Below are 13,141 nucleotides of genomic sequence, written 5' to 3'. Positions count from 1 at the left end.
TCAGGTATTAACTCTCTCACCAGTAATCTCTCTCATTATGTTGATATATTTCTTCAAGATCATGTTAGAAATCTCCGATCTTACCTGAGAGATTCTACACACCTTATCAGTTTACTAACAGATCTCGAATGGGAACCGCATTTTTGTTGGCTGACATTAGATGTTGCAGCGCTTTACTCTAACATTCCACATATAGCGGGCATTGAAAGTACAAAACGTCTTTTAGAAACAGACGACCGCCTTTCTGACAAACATAAGGCTTTTATATTGGATGCAATCCACTTTATTTTATCGCATAATGTTCTTACCTTTGAGGGCAAGATCTATAGGCAACGAAACGGGACCGCAATGGGGACGCGTTTTGCGCCAAGTTTTGCCAACTTATATATGGGCTGTTTTGAAGATGATTTTATCTATTCAAATCATTATTGGAAGAAACACATCATATTCTACAAGCGCTATATAGATGACCTGATAATAATTTGGAATGGTCCCAAGGAAGAGGCCGAAACATTCGTTAGCTACCTCAACAAAAACACATGGAACCTCTCGTTCACATCCAATATAACCACCTCATCCATCCAATACTTAGACCTATTTCTTTATTCAGAAAATAAGAACATCAAGTCTAAGACACATTTTAAAACAGTTGATGGGAACAGTTACCTCGACTATAGGAGCGCTCACCACAAAAAGTGGAAAGACAATATACCGTATAGCCAATTCAAAAGGATTAGACGGAACTGTACTGATGACAATGACTTCCTGACTCAAAGCGAGATATTACGCTCTAGATTCACGAAGAAAAAATACCCAAAAAGAATTATAGATAATGCGTTTATGCGGGCAAAAAATCAGAGCCAAGAGGAATGCCTGAATGTAAGAGAGAAGAATGAATTAGCTGAAATACCAAAAAACATGAACTACAAAACCTCTTTTATCACAACTTTTAACCCTAACCATGAAATTTTAAGAACAATTTTATCAAAACATTGGCACATACTCAAATGTGACCCGTATCTAAAAGATACCATACCTAGAAAACTGCGCATCATCTTCAGGAAAGCAAAATCCCTGAAGAACTCGCTTGCACCAAGTAAACTGAAGAAAAAGAAGAATACTAACATACCTTTATCTGGGGCAACAGGTCTTTTAAAAAACACAGGTACCTATAAATGTAACCATAAATTATGTAAATGCTGTAACAACATCTCAAATCGGAGACAGTCATTTAAGAGCAATGTGACGGGGGAAGAATACCCAATAAAAAGCCTTCTGAATTGCTCATCTTCTTATGTTGTCTATGTGATGGAATGTGAGTGTGGCTTACAATACGTGGGCCGCACCATCCAGTCACTTAGAGAAAGACTAAACAAACATCGCTGGAACATCTCACGGGGCTACCTTAAACACAGTGTGTCCCGCCATTTCCTCACTGCTCATAATAAAGACTCATCTGGATTGACAATTACACCCATCGAAATCATTGCAGAAACAACGTCGGATAGATTTAGGACCCTACAGAAGAGAGAGATGTTTTGGATTTTTAAATTACAAACCCTCGAACCCTATGGACTCAATGAGTCCCTAGAGAGCAAATGTTTCTGAACAATTCTCTGCCATGTATTTAAAGAGATTCAAGGAAAAAGTGCTAAAAAAGGTTGTCCTCTGTTTCTCACACATTTTTTCGGCTACGGCCTGCAAGTATAGTATGGATACTTGTCTCCACTTGTGAGACCCCTCTCTTTCTTCTTTTATGGTTCTCTATAGTATTCATCCCCCCCCTCTAATATTTCTGTCCCATCCACCTGTATCCTTTATATATTTCTTATATCTAATTGCCATTTTTTCGCTTTTTCATTTACAAGACAGCCATATTCTAGTCCTATTATCCGGATTCCCTGTTTTCCTCCCAAACACCAACATCCTTATATATATATATATATATATATATAGGCGACGTCCCCAATACCCCTAAAAGCAATTCATTTGCCTTTGCTTATTATTTTAGGCTAAGAACATCCAATCATCAGTTACACTCATCCAAACATCACTTCCATGGGTCATATACATTTCCATATATAGTCACATATATTCAGCCCACTATCCTTCCCCTACATGCTGGCTGCAGTCCCCTAATTCCCCCACGTAATATAGTGCTCTTTCCATCCCCTCCAACAGCTCCCAGTCCTCTCCCTCGGCGCTACACCTAACCACGCCCCCACATGAACCCACAGATCCAGGCCGGCACGCTGTCTCTCTGGCCCCGCCTCTCACCAGCGTTAGCCCCGCCCCTCGTGCGTTAGCCCCGCCCCCCGCCCTCCGATTTAGCCCTGCCCCGTTACCTCCCCTGACAGGCTCCAGTGCTCCGCTTAATCATGCCTCCACATGAGCTCCCTGTCTTTCACCTGGACAAGTCCCTCCTTTCACCGCCCACCTCAGGCCCCACTCGTGTTCCCCAACCACACCTCCCTACTGAGGCCTCTCCTCTGGACCCGGCCAGTCCCTCCCACCCACTCCCCTTTCCTTCAGCAGCGCGGGCACTGAAAAGGTCAGCGTTCTACACGTGCCTCTCCAGATGAGCCGTGACACTCTCCTAACCTTCCCGGCTCAGGTAAGATGCCCTAGGGCTTAAAGATTTGCTATATATTCCTCTTTTTAAAGCCATAGTAGTAACACTCCTGTTGGCTAATAGATAATATATACCCCCTAATTAACTGCCAGTAGACATTTTACATTTGCTAATTATATCTGATAGTGCCTGTGTATATATATAAACATATGAAATATCAGTAACTATACTTTAAAGCCTGACCCTGGATTCATTTTTCATCTGCCATTCTGTGGCCAATATAACACAAAATCCATTCTTACAATAGAAATAGTACTTTAAATATAGTAACATAGATACAATAGCATTATTTTTAATCCGTACTCATTTTTACAGTTTATGATCATTACTACTGATTTATTTTTATGTGTATGTATGTATGTATGTATGTGTGTGTATATATATATATATATATATCTATATATATATATATGTGTGTATATATATACAGACGTGGACAAAATTGTTGGTACCCTTTGGTCAATGAAAGAAAAAGTCACAATGGTCACAGAAATAACTTTAATCTGACAAAAGTAATAATAAATTAAAATTCTATAAATGTTAACCAATGAAAGTCAGACATTGTTTTTCAACCATGCTTCAACAGAATTATGTAAAAAAATAAACTCATGAAACAGGCATGGACAAAAATGATGGTACCCCTAGAAAACACAGAACATAATGTGACCAAAGGGACATGTTAATTCAAGGTGTGTCCACTAATTAGCATCACAGGTGTCTACAACCTTGTAATCAGCCATTGGGCCTATATATATGGCTCCAGGTAATCACTGTGTTGTTTGGTGATATGGTGTGTACCACACTCGACATGGACCAGAGGAAGCAAAGGAAAGAGCTGTCTCAAGAGATCAGAAAGAAAATTATAGACAAGCATGTTAAAGGTAAAGGCTATAAGACCATCTCCAAGCAACTAGATGTTCCTGTGAGTACAGTTGCACATATTATTCATAAGTTTAAGATCCATGGGACTGTAGCCAACCTCCCTGGACGTGGCCGCAGGAGGAAAATTGATGACAAATCTAAGAGACGGATAATCCGAATGGTAACAAAAGAGCCTAGAAAGACTTCTAAAGAGATTCAAGGTGAACTTCATGCTCAAGGAACATCAGTGTCAGATCGCACCATCCGTCGTTGTTTGAGCCAAAGTGGACTACATGGGAGACGACCAAGGAGGACACCATTGTTGAAAACGAATCATAAAAAAGCAAGACTGGAATATGCCAAACTACATGTTGACAAGCCACAAAGCTTCTGGGAGAATGTCCTGTGGACAGATGAGACAAAAATCGAAGTTTTTGCCAAGGCACATCAGCTGTATGTTCACAGACGAAAAAATGAAGCATATCAAGAAAAGAACACTGTCCCTACTGTGAAACATGGAGGAGGCTCTGTTATGTTCTGGGGCTGCTTTGCTGCGTCTGGCACAGGGTGTCTTGAATCTGTGCAGGGTACAATGAAATCTCAAGACTATCAAGGAATTCTAGAGAGAAATGTACTAGCCAGTGTCAGAAAGCTTGGTCTCAGTCGCAGGTCATGGGTCTTGCAACAGGACAATGACCCAAAACACACCGCTAAAAACACCCAAGAATGGCTAAGAGGAAAAAATTGGACTATTCTAAAGTGGCCTTCTATGAGCCCTGACCTCAATCCTATTGAGCATCTTTGGAAGGAGCTGAAACATGCAGTCTGGAAAAGGCACCCTTCAAACCGGACACAACTGGAGCAGTTTGCTCATGAGGAGTGGGCCAAAATACCTGCTGAGAGGTGCAGATGTCTCATTGACAGTTACAGGAAGCGTTTGATTGCAGTGATTGCCTCAAAAGGTTGCGCAACAAAATATTAAGTTAGGGGTACCATCATTTTTGTCCATGCCTGTTTCATGAGTTTATTTTTTTACATAATTCTGTTGAAGCATGGTTGAAAAACAATGTCTGACTTTCATTGGTTAACATTTATAGAATTTTAATTTATTATTACTTTTGTCAGATTAAAGTTATTTCTGTGACCATTGTGACTTTTTCTTTCATTGACCAAAGGGTACCAACAATTTTGTCCACGTCTGTATATATATATATATATATATATATATATGTGTGTATATATTTTGTAATCCCCTTCCTTTGTGTATTTTAGTGATACTTACCATTTTTATATGTTTTGGTACCTATATTTACAGCTATATTCATCAATTCCTATCTATTTATTTATTTATTTATATATCCCTTTTTATACAGAATTATTATAGGGAAGCACAAAATTTATGTCTTCAAATATATGTTTCTCTTCTTTTGTTTTATTTAACCTTTCTTTTAGACTTGATAAAGGGGACTTTACCCCGAAACGCGTTGTCTTATAAATAAATGGAATACTGCCGAAATTAAAACACGGTCCTTGTTTGGTTGTCTCGTGCGCCCCCAGCAGTCCACACGCTCCACTTAAGGTGTAGCGTACTTCTCTTCATTTCCATTACCCTAGTGGCAGGGTGGCCCCTGCCCAAGGTGTTAGGACGGATCTTGGCTGCACCAACCATCCCTTATCTATACTTGATCTCCATTGCAGTTGCATCCAATTGATGCAACCGCAGTAGGTGAGCAAACCATTTCTTTCATTAGAAATTTGTTTGTTTGAATTTACTTACCCTATGAGCGCCTTCTCTATCCCATTGGCCATCATTTGCTTTCACCACCTAGGCTGCAGAAAAGTGTCACACATCTGGTATCGCCGTACTCAGGAGAAGTTGGGCAATGTGTTTTGGGGTGTCATTTTACATATACCTATGCTGGGTGAGATAAATATCTTGGTCAAATGCCAACTTTGTATAAAAAAATGGGAAAAGTTGTCTTTTGCCAAGATATTTCTCTCACCCAGCATGGGTATATGTAAAATGACACCCCAAAACACATTCCCCAACTTCTCCTGCGTACGGCGATACCACATGTGTGACACTTTTTTGCTGCCAAGGTGGGCAAAGGGGCGCATATTCCAAAGTGCACCTTTCGGATTTCACCGGTCATTTTTTACAGATTTTGATTTCAAACTACTTCTCACGCATTTGGGCCCCTAAAATGCCAGGGCAGTATAACTACCCCACAAGTGACCCCATTTTGGAAAGAAGACACCCCAAGGTATTTCGTGATGGGCATAGTGAGTTCATGGAAGTTTTTATTTTTTGTCACAAGTTAGTGGAATATGAGACTTTGTAAGAAAAAAAAAAGAAAAAAAAATCATCATTTTTCGCTAACTTGTGACAAAAAATAAAAAGTTCTATGAACTCACTATGCCCATCAGTGAATACCTTAGGGTGTCTACTTTCCGAAATGGGGTCATTTGTGGGGTGTTTGTACTGTCTGGGCATTGTAGAACCTCAGGAAACATGACAGGTGCTCAGAAAGTCAGAGCTGCTTCAAAAAGCGGAAATTCACATTTTTGTACCATAGTTTGTAAACGCTATAACTTTTACCCAAACCATTTTTTTTTTACCTAAACATTTTTTTTTATCAAAGACATGTAGAACAATAAATTTTGCGAAAAATTTATATATGGATGTCGTTTTTTTTGCTACATTTTACAACAGAAAGTGAAAAATGTAATTTTTTTGCAAAAAAATCGTTAAATTTCGATTAATAACAAAAAAAGTAAAAATGTCAGCAGCAATGAAATACCATCAAATGAAAGCTCTATTAGTGAGAAGAAAAGGAGGTAAAACTCATTTGGGTGGTAAGTTGCATGACCGAGCGATAAACGGTGAAAATAGTGTAGTGCCGAAGTGTAAAAAGTGGCCTGGTCATTAAGGGGTTTTCAGCTAGCGGGGCTGAAGTGGTTAAGGGGCTAAAGGTGAACTCTGATTGGTTGCTATGGGCAACTTTACACCAATGTGATACATCTCTCCCAAAGGGGTTCTAAAGTTAGAGTTTACTTTTTTTTTTTCTTCTCCTGATTTTTTATTTCACAATGTAATTCCTTTTTAATTATTTGTAGAAATCGATAACCATGAATATTGCAACACAGAGTATACAGATGTGCCCACCTTTAACCTTCCTGCAAATTTCTTTAAAGGGGTTTTCTGAGATGTTTATACTAATGACCTTTCCTCTGGATAAGTCATCAGTATCTGATCGGTTGGGGTACGACACCCGGGACCCAAGCCAATCAACTCTTTGAGAAGGCAGCGGGGCTCCTGTGAGCGCCAAGGCCTTCTCTCAGCTTTTCCTAGGTCAATGATGATACAATAATTGGTCCCGTGGCCTAGGCACAGCTCGGCCGCATAGAAGTGGTAGGTCATCAATATCAGATCAGTGGGAGTCCGACAACCAGCAACCCTGCCCATCATCTGCTTCCTCTTCAGTGCACTGCACAGCACTCCCTCGCAGAAGTGGTCTAGTATAATTACAAGTATTGACTCCATTCAAGTGAATGAAGTGAGTACTTGTAATTACAAAATTTCAGCCATTTATGACCCTAAGCATTATTTACAAATGGTCGGTAAGACTAATGTTGATCGAGATAAAAGATTGCAGGTGAGGGCCTGCTGGCGAGCTGACCCTCTAAAACATTACATGTGAGGGCCTTCAGGTGAGCTGACCCTCTAAAATATTGTAGGTGAGGGCCTGCTGGTGAGCTGACCCTCTAAAACATTATATGCGAGGGCCTGCAGGTGAGCTGAGCCTCTAAAAGATTGTAGGTGAGGGCCTGCTGGTGAGCTGGCCCTCTAAAACATTATATGCGAGGGCCTGCAGGTGAGCTGACCCTCTAAAAGATTGTAGGTGAGGGCCTGCTGGTGAGCTGGCCCTCTAAAACATTACATGCGAGGGCCTGCTAATCTGCAGAAATCCCTAATCCCCTGAAGATGCCACATTAGCTGGTGAAATATGTCGAGGGACAGTGCTTGATTTGTTTTTAGACAGCGTGTACACTAGGTATCAGGAATAGAACAATAAGAAATGAATACAAGTAGAGCAAGGACAGAGTAAGAGGATGTTAGTAGCAAGTTTGTAAAAACAGCTCGTCATATCCCTGCAATTGCTACTGTACAATACACTGTGGCTGTAACAGTGTTACAAAAAATACTGATTCCAAAGAAACCAATTGACACAGCTAAGAATTTTAACATGCTTTATTAGTCAAGAGATGTGTAAGACATAATAAAAGTAACGTTTTATGTGAGTAGTTAATAGGTAGAGATGGCCTTGCGGTCGTTTCGCGGTGAACTTTGCTCGTTCGCTATTCGCCGTACAGGCGAACATATGGCGATGTCCTCCTGCGCCATATTCTTTGCATTGTGCAGAACTTTGACCCATGACATATCCATCAGGTGGGATAGTACAGCCAATTGAGACATTTCAGCACATGGACACCCCCCCTACACTATAAATAAACCCAATCTGGCCACCATTTTACTGTACATTCTGTTTTTTGCCAGTGTAGGGAGAGGTTGCTGTGTAGAGCAGGGAAATACTGTTAGAGAGTATAGAGACACCAAACGCTAGCTAATAGGGCCACAAAAGTTCTTTTAAGGACTGGTATAGGTGTGCTATCGATAGGTGTGACATACTGAGGGGTGTGATATACTTATAATATACTTTCTAAAATAGAAAGTATATTATAGTGCATTTGTATTGTGTAGCAGTTGTGTGTGGTTCTGCTGTAATACTGCAGCTATACAGAGGGACAAACACTATTGGAACAAATAATTGCAACTGGTGTGATATACCAGTTGCCCCCCAAAAATTCTGATCGAGACTGGGGTGTGATATACCCAGAATATAATTTCTTTTTAGTGCATTTGTATTGTGCAGCATTTGTGTGCGGTTCTGCTGAGATACCACAGCTATACAGAGGGAAAAACACTATTGGAACAACTAATTGCAACTGGTGTGATATATCAGTTACCCCTAAAAAAAAAATTCTGATTAAGGCAGGGGTGTGATATACCTATAATATACTTTCTATATAGTGCATTTGTATTGTGCAGCATTTGTGTGCAGTTTTGCTGAGATACCGCAGCTATACAGAGGGACAAACGTCCTTGGAACAACTAAATGCAACTGGTGTGATATAATAGTTGCCCCCAAAAAAATCTGATTGAGGCAGGGGTGCGATATACCTATAATATACTTTCTATATAGTGCATTTGTATTGTGCAGAATTTGTGTGCGGTTCTGCTGAGATACCGCAGCTATACAAAGGGACAAACGCTATTGGAACAACTAATTGCAACTGGTGTGATATACCAGTTGCCCCCCAAAAAAACTGATTAAGAGGTTCTATATACCTGCTTCCACAAATACTGCTCTTCAATAGGGAATTTGTCACAGGGTCATTTTGAAAATGACAGGCAGAGGAAGAGGCAGGCCATTCCGCAGTGGTGGTAGGGGTCGGACAGGTGCACCAGGCCGGAGTCTAAGTGGGAAGTTGGGGAAGGTGCATGCGATTACGTCAAAGGACGCACCAGAGTTGGTTGAGTGGCTCACTCAGCCTTCCGCTTCTGCACCCTCCTCATCCTCTCTATCTGCACCCTCTTCACTCTTTGCTGTGTGCACCCCCAAATACACCACCACCATAGCCCCTCCACTCGAGTCAGAGGAATTATTTTCCCATCCATTTCCAGACTTTACCGATGCGCAGCCATTCTTGGCATCGGATGAGGAAGAGGAGGTAGCAACGGCCGCCACCCAGCAGTCTGACGACAGTACCCAGATCAACCCAAGGAGGGTGGTCCCCGCTGTTGCTGCCTACTCTGAGATCTCTAATGTCAGTGGTGGTGAAGGTGACGATGATGACATGTCGATGGACGTCACGTGGGTGCCCGCAAGAGAGGAAGAGGAGGGGAGTTCAAAGGGAGAGGAGGAGCAGCAGATACGAAGGAGAAGGAGGAGAAGCAGGCAGAACTCGCAGTGCACAGGAGGCAAAAAGCAGACTGCAAATGTATCTGTAGCGAGCCATCCACCATGCAAGGTCACATCTTGCGCTCCCAGAATGCCAGCACATGGAGCCGCAGTGTGGGCTTTTTTTTACTTGTCAGCTGCTGATAATAGTGTTGCCATCTGCAGCCTGTGCTGTCAACACATAAGTCGCGGTAAGCCCAAAACTCACCTAGGGATGACCGCCTTAAGAAGGCACCTGGTCTCCCATCACCCAGCCCAGTGGGAGCAACACCGTCAGAACCCACAAAGCCACACTCCTGGTGCTCCACATCCTGCCTCTTCTCCTTCTCCTTCCATTTGTCCTCCTCTACACCTTCCACCGTGCCGTCGCAGTTATCTGGCACAAGGCAGGCTTCCGTGGCCCAAATATCCGAGCGTTAAAAAATGATGACACCGGATAATCCTCTTGCCCAACGGCTGACCGCTGGCTTGTCGGAACTGCTAGCCCGCCAACTACTGCCACATAATTACTTGTTCTTTTCTGTCCGGTGACTGCCTAATGTTTGGGTCCTGTACTTCACTGGCATGCCGTAAAATTGATATTGAATGGCCGTCTAATATACCTCCAGCCACATAATCACTTGATCATTTATGTACGATGAATGCATAATTTTTGGGGCCTGCAATCTAACTGGCCAACAGTAAAATTGTTATACGGTGACCGCCTAATTTACCTGCAGCCACATTATCAATTGGGCTTTTCTGTATGGTGAATGAAAAATTTTGGGGGCCTGTAGTCCTCTGGCCTGCTGTAAAATTGATATCCATTGACCGTCTAACATGCCTTCGGCCACATAATCACTTGATCATATATGTATGTTGAATACATAATTTTTTGGGGCCTGTAATCTAACTGGCCAACAGTAAAATTGTTATAAGGTGACCGCCTAATGTACCTCCATCCACATTATCAATTGTTCTTTTCTGTCCGGTGAATGCCTAATGTTTGTACTACACTTGCCTGCAGTAAAATTGATATTGAATGACCTTGTAATATACCTCCAGCCACACAATTATTTGTTCTTTTCTGTCCGGTGAATGCCTAATGTTTGGGACCTCGGAGGAATTCAACACCTGTTGACGACCAAGTGTTATCGAATTTCAACTATTATCATTTTATTTTTTTAAAGAGGGGGGATTTCGTTAATCCAATTTTATATTTTTTGTTCTTTTAATCATGTGTATTTGACATCTATTTGTACTGGCCTGAAGTAAAATTGATATCTATTGACCGTCTAATATACCTCTAGCCACATAATCACTTGATGTTTTCTGTCAGGTAAATGCCTAATTTTTGGGGCCTGTACGCCCGTGGCCTAAAATAACAATTTTCTAAGCTCCAACAGGGCACATTTCCCTATAAGACGCATAAAAATAGCCCCTGATTAAAATACATATATTTTGATGGAATTTTTGCCATTGATCCCCCTCTGGTATGTCACTGTCCATGTTGGGGGACGATTTGTGCACTTCTGGCTGCAAATATGACCTGAGAGTTTTTCAGGTTCGCCTGCCATTAAAGTGAATGGGGCCTGCAGCGAACTTGCGGTTCACGAACATTTGATCGCGCTTCTGCGAATCGTCCCGGACGATGTTCGTCTAACACTATTAATGGGCACATGTAATAGAAGGCTCTTCTGTTCTTACCGACCATTTGTAAACAATACTTGTGATTACATTCACTACATTCAGGGGCAGTGTAATGAAGAGGAAGCAGCTCTTGCGTGGAGCGACGCATCCTCTTCAAACAGCTGACCAGTGGAGGTGCCGGGTGTTAGACCCCAGAAGATAAGATATTGATGACCTATCCTGAGGAAATTTCATCAATATGAAACCCCTGCAAAACCCTTTTAAGTCTTGAAGTATCACTGCATATCCTGATACAGCAGATCATATGGCTTGCTAAACTAAAAGACAGAGAAACAAACACATTTCAGCTCACCATTAATGTTTTTGCTCCGTACGATTAGAATGAGGCCTTCTTGGGGACCAGGCCAGGTTCCATCTCCTGGTCTACCACAATCACATGTAAAAGGATCCTCAGGTTCTCCAGTCCTTCAGCTTAAAATAGCTTCTTGAAACGGATATTTTTATGCCTTAAGGATTTAGTGTAAGGAAGCAGTGACAAGCTGTCCGGAGCAGCCCTGTGTCTAATTTAAAACCACGCCCAGAGTTCCTGTTGCATAACTGGAACAAGACCAAAATGCAGTATTGAAATAAACTGGCAACTTACAGTGAACTGACGCTTAGGTTAAGTAGAGTTATATACTCCAATTGACCAACATTTCTCATCATGTGCCAATGCTGAATAGAAATGAATTAAATAATCCTAAAATGGAATGTGTTATCAGAAAATGACCTATTGTGTAATTTGTGTTTTTAGTTAAACATATGTTTAAATAATTTTTGGTGATGTTACTTTGCATATGCCATGGCGATATCTCTTAAAAAACAAAACTAAAACACCCCCATAAAATCCTGCAGTTTATTGGTCTCTACAGATTACTTTACTGCAGCTATCTGCTTATCATTACAGGCAGGATTAGAATGACAGATATCACCTCTATATAGAAAACACAGGATTCACCATTGATTGTCAAGGCTTATCAGCTCCCTGCACAGGTCACGGAGCATGCCTGGAAAACACCATTGTGATTATGGCCCATGGTGGCTGCTGTAAAGCATGTCTCTAACTGCCGTTAACAACAGCTCATGCAAGATGTCTGCCTCCATTATCATGTTCAAGAAATAGAATAAATAAATCTTTAATCAGAAAATAAACACATTAGGAAAAAAATATTTGTCTGTCTCGTTGTAACCGGCATGAAATCTTTTGGGTGACACAGTCCCTTTAAAGTTATTTAAATTTGTTTCCCCAGCAAATCAGAGAAATTCTGAATTGCTGAAATCTTCTACTTTATTAATCTTGGTACTGTTAGTGTACCAGCTGACATATTTTTCTGAAGAGTTCTGTGTCTCTGTCCAGTTAACATTTTTTAAACCATATTGCAACGTTTCTTAAAAAAAAAAAAAAAAAAAAAAAACACACAGGCTAGTGTACATGACCTGACTTTTCTGTCTCACAGTCACCATGTCCTGGAGTGGACTCTGTCCATTTGCTGCCACTGCTACCAACCCTACACAGCTGCAAATCTCCTGCTTTGTCCGTCAAGTTCCATACTGTAATGCTGCAGCTACTAATGCCCCTGCTGGCCCTATTACTTCACATACATAGCCACACATCTCCTGCCCTGTCCGTCAGGATCCATACTGTAATGCTGTAGCTACTACTTCCCCTACACAGACACACATCTCCTACCTTGAATGCTACAGCTACTGTACCACTGCCCCAGCTGCCACTACTACTTCTCCTACACAGCTACACATCTCCTGCCATACTGTAATGCTGCAGCTACCCCCGTATCCTAAGGGAAATAAGTAATGTAATAGCCAGACCCATATTTCTGATATTTGCAGATTCTATACTGACAGGGAATGTCCCACAGGATTGGCGCATGGCAAATGTGGTGCCAATATTCAAAAAGGGTCCAAAAACAGAGCCTGGAAACTATAGGCCGGTAAGTTT

At 41.4% G+C, this 13,141-nt stretch overlaps 1 protein-coding gene across 2 annotated transcripts in view; it reads right to left on the bottom strand.

Moving 5' to 3' along the window:
• The window catches only part of LOC122935129 (cytochrome P450 2C5-like), a 102,755-nt gene extending 91,044 nt beyond the window's left edge, over positions 1-11,711 (bottom strand). For both annotated transcript variants that reach the window (XM_044290893.1, XM_044290895.1), the window contains exon 1: positions 11,498-11,711. The gene's annotated coding sequence lies outside the window, so the exon portion shown is untranslated. The remainder of the gene's footprint in view (positions 1-11,497) is intronic.
• Between the last annotated feature and the right edge of the window lie 1,430 nt (positions 11,712-13,141).

This window comes from Bufo gargarizans, chromosome 4, assembly GCF_014858855.1.
Source record: "Bufo gargarizans isolate SCDJY-AF-19 chromosome 4, ASM1485885v1, whole genome shotgun sequence".
Taxonomy (NCBI): domain Eukaryota; kingdom Metazoa; phylum Chordata; class Amphibia; order Anura; family Bufonidae; genus Bufo; species Bufo gargarizans.
Note: the sequence above shows the minus strand (reverse complement) of the source record. Positions and strands in the feature narration are given on the sequence as shown.